General features: G+C 40.1%; 1 non-coding gene across 1 annotated transcript; it reads right to left on the reverse strand.

The window, feature by feature from the left end:
• Window positions 1–2,075: 2,075 nt before the first annotated feature.
• LOC147615032 (U11 spliceosomal RNA) lies at window positions 2,076–2,202 on the reverse strand. Its single transcript, XR_015263011.1, has one exon. It is a non-coding gene; the product is annotated as a U11 spliceosomal RNA (small nuclear RNA).
• Between the last annotated feature and the right edge of the window lie 5,950 nt (window positions 2,203–8,152).

Consider the following 8,152-nt stretch of genomic DNA (forward strand, 5'->3'; position numbering starts at 1 on the left):
CTATTTGAATATATATATTCGCTCTATTACACAACCTATAGCATGTTATTGACTGATGTGAATCCTTCTCCCTCTTAATCGTCTCCTATCGATTCTCTCTCTCTCTCTCTCTCTCTCTCTCTCTCTCTCTCTCTCTCTCTATATATATATATATATATATATATATATATATATATATATACAAAAATAGGCTGATTCTTTCTCCCTCTCTCTGCAGAAATTGCTCTATTCACTCTACTCGAATATATATATTCACTCTATTACAATATATATATTTATACAATTTGAGGGAGATTATTCGCTCCTACCCACACTCTTATATCGAACACAGACGTCGGCTGATTCTTTCTCTTAATCTCTCTGCAGTATACAGCTTGCTTTTTCTCTCTCTCGATGGGCAATCTTCCTTCTATTCATGGCTTTTTCCTTCCTCTCTATTATGCTACTAGGCGCACAGCAGCCTAACAATCAGCTACACACAGTGCACACTATTGTGGGGTATACACACACATAATCTGAGTATCTCCCTCTCTATTCGCTCCTACACACACTCTTATCGAACACACACACACACTCAAATCTCCTCTCTTTCACTACTCGGTTACCAATAAGAGACACAGAGACTACTTAGTACTGATTCAAAGTTTTTGCATACCTGGAAAGAGAAGTCGTAGCCTGTGTTCGTCGGTCCGGTAGTGGTGATAGAACTCTGACGCCTTGGTCCTTCCCTTCTGCGGACTCGAGACTCACACAGTCGGTTGCAAGTTGCAAGTAAGAGTGGAACTTGGCACTATGGGCAGCACAGCGAGGCTCGAGCACCAGTGATGACCGGGCAGTGCAGTGAGCACTGAGTGGACTATAACCGAGGACTCGAGCGATAAGATAATGGATTATGGATAAAGCCTAAAAGTGAAGTTTATTTGTGACTCGTGACTCCATAATTTATAGTGTAATTTTATAAACGTTTAGATTCCATAACGATTAAAAATAAACGTTTTAAAACGTTTAGATTCTATATTACATAACGTTTAATTTTTTTATTTATATTAATTTTTATTATATATATATAGTGTAAAAATATGGTATATAAAAAAAAATTATTTCAACCAATAAAGGTGAAGTACCTTCGACTCTTATAGTTTGAAAGGTATTTTGATTATTCTTTTTTTACTAAAAGGTATCATACTTTTGTAAATTTTTTTAAAAGGTTTTGATTACCTTCATTCTTGGAATAAGAAATTAAAATTTGAAAATGGAAGGTGCAAACTACACTGTACCCCTTGTTTTTTTTGAACACTGGTTGAAGCCCTCCAGAGCTAGCTCAGTTATGGTGTGACAAAAGGAAAAGCTCTCCGGCAGATACCCATTGAGAAGCCCAGATTCGTCGACAATAACGAGCACGCTTAGAGCCGGAAGCTGCCAAATCTCTGGCGGCTTCAGGCCAGTTGCTTTTAAGACGAGCGTTTGTAACTGCTGCATTGACCCAGTGATGGCGGTATTCCACCCGCAAACACATTGTTGCTCAAGTCAAGGGTGAGGAGAGCGGAAAGATTTCTGAGGGACTCCGGCAATTCGCCGTTGAGCAGGTTTGAAGGAGAGGTTGAGGTGTTGAAGGGCACTGTGGGGGAGGAAGAGGCCACTGGGTAGACTGCCGGAGAGGTTGTCGGAGAGGTCGAGTGTGGAAACAGCAGGAAGGAGCGCGAGAGAGGGGGACACGGAGCCAGACAGATCGAAGCCCACGAGGTTCATAGCGACTACGTGCAGGTTCTGGGCATCGCAGACGATGCCCGCCCACGCAGCCCGTCCGCCCGCGCCCCCTTGCATGGGTTCCCTGCTGCTGATGAATTAGTGTTGCTTGTGCCGTGCCAGGATGCAAGCCGTGAAAAAGGATTACGGGTGATGCCAGCGGAGCTGAACTTGAGCGTCACGGGGAGCTCCTCGTAGAGCGTCGACTGGTTTTGAGTGGAGTTCTGGTTTAGGTTGAAGTAACTGAGATGGGTGACGGTGTTTGGCATGCTGCCACTGAAGCGGTTGCTGGAAAGATGAGACTTCAAGTAACCTAATTTTTCCAGGGTATGTAGGGTCGGCTGAGCGAGCCAACCCTCTTTGAAGCACAAAAATTATGTCGGCCATATGTCTAGATATCCATACGGCGTGCGTTGCGAGAACGCACGTGGCACATTTAGCCAACCGACCCTTTTAAAATGTAGGCTGTTCTTGCAGCGCCTCTTATACTCTCGACATTTTGATCCATACGCTTCCCGTATATGGGATAATACACCACTTTACACGTGGCCACCTTACAAGTGGTTGTTGTCGGAGAGGTCGAGTGTGGAAAGAGCAGGAAGAAGGGGGACACGGAGCCAGACAGATTGAAGCCCGCGAGGTTCACACCGACTACGTGCAGGTTCTGGGAGTCGCAGACGATGCCCGCCCACGCAGCTCGTCCGCCAGCGCCCCCCCTGCATGGGTTCCCTGCTGCGGATGAATGAGAGTTGCTTGTGCCGTGCCAGGATGCAAGCCGTGAAAAAGGATCACGGGTGATGCCCGCCTTGAACGCCAGCAGAGCTTGGGCTTCATTACTGAGGTTTTAGCTGGCGTACATATTACAGCCCTTCCTAATAATAACATCATGATGGTACCTAGAATGCCTAGAAGCTGCACGGTGCGGATCATTAATGCCAGCTTTCAAAAATAGATGTTCTGCTGCATGAATCCTGAGCATCGCTTCTATTATTTTATAACCCAAAAAGGGCAATAACGATCACAACTCGAGAGTCAATAGAGTGCTAGGCATACTTACTTAGAATGTAGTGTGCCATCGCCAACTTTCAAAAATGAATGTTTAGTTGAATCTTGACCATCGCTTCAACCCAACAAGATACTTTATTTTATAACCCAAAAGAAATAATGATCAGGACTCGAGTGTCAAGAGAGGACAACTCGTCATTGGGGGATGGTGGATGCCGAATCGGTCTCACTAGAGTCACTAGAATGTGGTGGATGGGGGCCAGGCCTCGACAGGATGATGGTGCATTGAGAAATGCAACGCATTTGGTCTAGTCTCACTAGTGGTGGCAATACGAAATTACGATCATAAGAACACTGACATGAGCTTAAAAGTAGGGAATTGGGACTCTAAGACTGGAGCCAACACCTTGTGCACTTGAAAATATGCACGCCCAATGTTTCTTTTTGAAATATTTTATGCCTTTTCCCACAGATGTTGTTCCATGCGATTAAAAAAAACCTTTCTTTCAACCAATCAAAATACAGCAGCTTCTCTCTCTCTCTCTCTCTCTCTCTCTCTCTCTCTCTCTCTCTATATATATATATATATATATATATATATATATATATATATATATATGTATATATAATTGTTATATAAAGGAAGATATTTACAAAGCTTCCAAGTGGCAAGATTTTGGAGGTTTGGGAAGAGGAAGAGGAAGTTCAAAGAGGTTTGGGTAGAACGTGAATTACTGAGCCTAAGCATTACCTATTTATACAAGTTGTTTTATATAATTTTTTTTTCAATTTGACAACCCTATTGTTAAAGGGTTCATGTGAGGGTATACCCTTTTAAAAGAATCTCTCTTTAAATCTCGGTTGGATTTATTGTAGAAGTAGTCAGTTTTGCCGCGTGCTTCACACGTCTCCTTTAACACTTGCATTAAACTCGACTGAATCTGAAAATGAGGAATTGACTTCTAGCATCATTACAATTCTCCTCTTTCACTTTTAGTTTGAACTTTGAATGAGTGCTAGGAGAAAATAAATTTCAATTAACTCCCCATTCTTACGATTCTCATCTTGTTTCCACATGTAAAGTTTCCCTTGTGATAGACCCCTATAATCTTCTAACCCATGCTCTTGAAAAGTTAAATACACGACATGTGAACACCAGTGTGATCTTGATAAGAGATACCTAGTCACATTTTGTAGAAGATTTATCACAACACCAGTGTCATCACCATTCTTGATGACTTTCTATTGCACATCACCATTATTGATGACTTTCTATTGCACATCTCCATTATTAATGATTTTCTATTGCACATCACCATTATTAAAGACTTTCTATTACACTAGTCGCCAACTAGTACCATCACTATTATTGTCATGAGGATGATTTCATTGAATATTTTATATATTCCCATGTCGTGTATTTATAGATTCTTAATAGAATTCATGGAATATTTTATTCCCAAGTTTTTATGTTATGAATTCTCCTAGACGGGTTTAGATTGGGATGCCTTTCTAAATTTGGGTGATCGTAGATTAGTTTATGCGTACACAGGTGAATTTGTACATATGTCGAAGTATTGGTTGCATCATCTTATTGATATAAAGTTTCATATAGATGTTTATTTTAATCAATTCATTTATTAATTGATTGGCTTAGTTGATGCAAGTATAGATCCTTGGACCGGATAATGGAGGTAATCTTGTGTTGGTCAAGAAATATCTTGAGATGAATAATTTTGAATGTCGAAGAATAATATATGATTTTGTGACAATTAGTGCCATTAATTTATTTGAACACCATTAATATTTATTAGCAATGTGTATATATTATTTGGGACATGTGAAAACTTCCTTGTGCATATTGCATTTTTTCAAGATGTGCACTATTATAAGGTTCAAGGCTCATACCTATTTTTAAAGAAGCCTAGCTTGCATGCTCAAGAAAGCTATTTTGAAGCAAGCTAATTTTGAAGAATACTATTCTTAAAGAAGTTGACATATTTGTAAAGCATATTATTTTTAAGCCCCAAAAGCTATCCCATGAAATATGTTTAAGTACACCAAGAGAAAGTGTGGGCTCACTCTTGTGTGGTGGCGATAAATTGGACCCAACATTATGTATTGAGTATTTATTTGTTCCATTTTGTTTTGTTTATTCTCAATATTTTATTTATTGTATAATCACTATTAAAGGTTCATGTCAACCTCCCACAACATTGGTATCAGAGCCAAGGGTGATTTGCAAATGATTGAAAGCTAGTGAATAAGGTAATGGAAGAGCTTGACCAAACACTAGAGTATCTCAAATGACAATATAGCAACATTTTTAGCAACGTTATTACTACAAGCCTTAGTAAATGTCAGAGTCATTTCTCTCCTACTACAGACAATACTATATTCGTTGTAGCAAGAGCACTGCTTGGCACCGTTGTTAAATTTTGCTACTAAGCAATGGAATAACACTACTGGGTGGTGTTATTTCACTATTATAAATGCTACTCAATAACAAAAATAAACCTAAAAAAAAGTAGGGGTAGACTAGGAAGTTCTCACAAAACTCCCCAGTTTGCCCTAGCTTTTTAAAAAAGTATAAATGTCCCAGCTCTCCTCGGGGATGCCTTATAGGTGTGGGATGTTGAACCCCTCTCTCCTCTGCATATGGAGATGATGTGAGGGGACTTAGTAGAGCTTCTCCCAAAGAAAAAGCACCCTAGTCCCTTGTCGCTACTACGTCTAGTAGGGTCCTCCACTAGACTCCATACATTGTGGTGGTGAAGATGGACGTGAGGGAGCAGGTGTGGCTCTAGAAGACTCCTGCATAGAGCTTCCTGATCTTTATACAAAGAGGCTTTATCAATGCATGAATCCATAATGCATATTAAGGCATATAGCCTCTATGCATAGAGTCTCATGCAAAGATCCTTTATTAATAGAGCTTTATGACCTTCATGAAGCTCTATGCAAAGAGGCTTCATAAAGCTACAAAATAAGCAATTTAAAATAAAACTCCCCAAGCACCCGAGAGTGCACCATAAGAATGAAAAAAATCAAGAGAGGTGTAAGTGTTGAGGTCTTATTTCAAGAGGCTTGTTTGTGTTGACTTGAAGATATAGAGGACGAGCCTACAAAATCAAACCAAAATAAATCAATAAGTATTCATTTTATTAATTCTCTACAAAAAAAAAGTTATAAGTAAACTATAGTTTATAATATGAGAAAGGAAGAGGAGAAGTGGAAGAAGAGAATAGGAGAAGTGCAAGAGGAGAAGAGCTCTCGGTGCATGCCAGTAGTAGCTACCAACATGCCTAGGTAGCTCTTAGTGCATGCCGGTAGTTACTCACATTCATTGGGAGCTCCCGGTGCACATGTTGGTAGCTATCAGCATGCTTGTGTTAACCCTTAGTTATCTGCCAACAATAGTTATACTTTATTCTTATTCATTATTCAACTGACATATTAAAAGGATGTGTTGCTTTGTATCTTAAATTGGAAACACCTTAGGGTGCAAAGTGCAATCACTTTAGAATATGTAGATACAGATGGTTTGCTGACTACTTATCATTTGTTTAATTTTATCTATGTTGTTATTCATGTATGTTCTTTGACGGTAATGTGTTAACATGAATAACAGTACATGTTGGCCATCCGCTAACACTTTGGTGATCTTGTTGTGTTCAATTTTCTTTTGATTCTCTTGGTTTTTTTTTGTTTGCGAGTATGTTCTTTTCCATGTATGGATTCATCACTGGTTGAGAGATTAGGTCTCTCCCAGCTAATCGGTAAATTGTTTGTGGTCTTTTAGAGATCAGGAATGTTGAAATCATTCATCATAATGTGGCTTCGTTGTATGTCATTCCCATTTATGTCTGGATTTTGATTGCTAATACCTATGCACTATCTTACAATGATTATTATCCTGTTGAATTCACCACTATTCAATTAGCCAGTCATTGGGGCATTTTTTATTGCATTGAATTTGAAACCATTCATTTTTTTCCATTGGTCGAGTGGTTTGATAATTTTCGTCCATATTTTCCATTACTAAGTGGCATGCGTGTGTCATCTGATTCGGATAATAAGCAAGAACTCGATGATCTGGAAACTCTTTGGAATGAAAAGGAGCATGATTCCTGAAAGCAATGGACCACATGCCTGACCGGTGAGCAATGTTACGCTGCTCAACACAAGAACATTTTTACCTTACCAGGCTGGTTGACGAAAATCCTATGGAGGATGCTAGTCAATACAATTTAGATCACGGGGATGAATAGGAGACCTTTACTAATGGGAAATTTGCAATGATTCTAGAAGTCCGGATGAGCTCGTCCCGAGGGTAAAACTGGTTAGTTTTTTGTCCCCTTCTTGGTGCCAACACCTGACTCTCAATTCCATTGGGCCTTGGTAGTGCAGCATTGCCACCCGTTCGAAAGGCTCATTGGGTTTCCTTAAAGTATCCAAAGTTCTATGAAAAGAAAAAGGAGGATCCGAATACTCATGTCATCAACTTCAAGAATACTTGGTGCACTAATGGTATGCCACCCACTATTTCCACAATTACTAATAAGTGGAATACAACTGGCATGCTCAATATGGCCCCAATCATTTTATTACTTTTGAGATCCTACGAGGTGCTTTCCTTCACTGTTTTTAGAAGACCTTCTCCCAAGTGCTGGATAAGCTTCGTCGGTTGGAACATAAGAGTTTACGAGTGGAGGATTATGCAGTACATTTTGGCACTCTTCATAGTCGGATGGATCCTGTCGATTAGCCAATTGAAGCCTTGATGGTGGGGGAGTGGTTTGTTTGTGTATTGTGCAAGAAGCTAAAACTAGCTATTGCTTTGGTTGTTCTCAGTGTTAGGTACTTTGATGCATTGGTGGAAACCACCCAACATGCTAAGCGTAGCTTGAGAAGTTGAACTTCTAAGAAGGGAAACCATAAGAAAGATTCGAATTCCTCGGATTCGGACAAGGAAGTGGAGGACACTTCGGATGCAGACTCGAATTCGGATTCAGATTCAGACTCAAAGCACCAGAACCAGAAGACATGGAGCCATAAGCTGGATAAGAAAGTCGAAGAATGCCTATTGGTAGTATTAGTGTTCACCAGAGAAAGTGCGGGAGGGACTGGATCAAGATTTCGTCCTACTATCTAATTTGCAAAGTGCTCCAAATAAGGCCATACCAAGTAGGAGTGCAAGATGACCTCGTATTGTGCAATCTGTGAGACCACCACACATAGCAAAGAAGCTTGTAGATATAATAGTCATGTTTATCATGCACAATTGGGCGGTTGCAAGATGAGGGTGCTCACTTTCGTTCACTCTCTCTAAATTGGGACATCCATGCATCTCGGGCGGAGTACCTCGATCGTGATATCGCCATCAATTTTAAAACATGAC

The sequence above is a fragment of the Cibotium barometz genome, chromosome 41, assembly GCF_041138505.1.
Source record: "Cibotium barometz isolate CiBa-2024 chromosome 41, ASM4113850v1, whole genome shotgun sequence".
Lineage (NCBI taxonomy): Eukaryota > Viridiplantae > Streptophyta > Polypodiopsida > Cyatheales > Cibotiaceae > Cibotium > Cibotium barometz.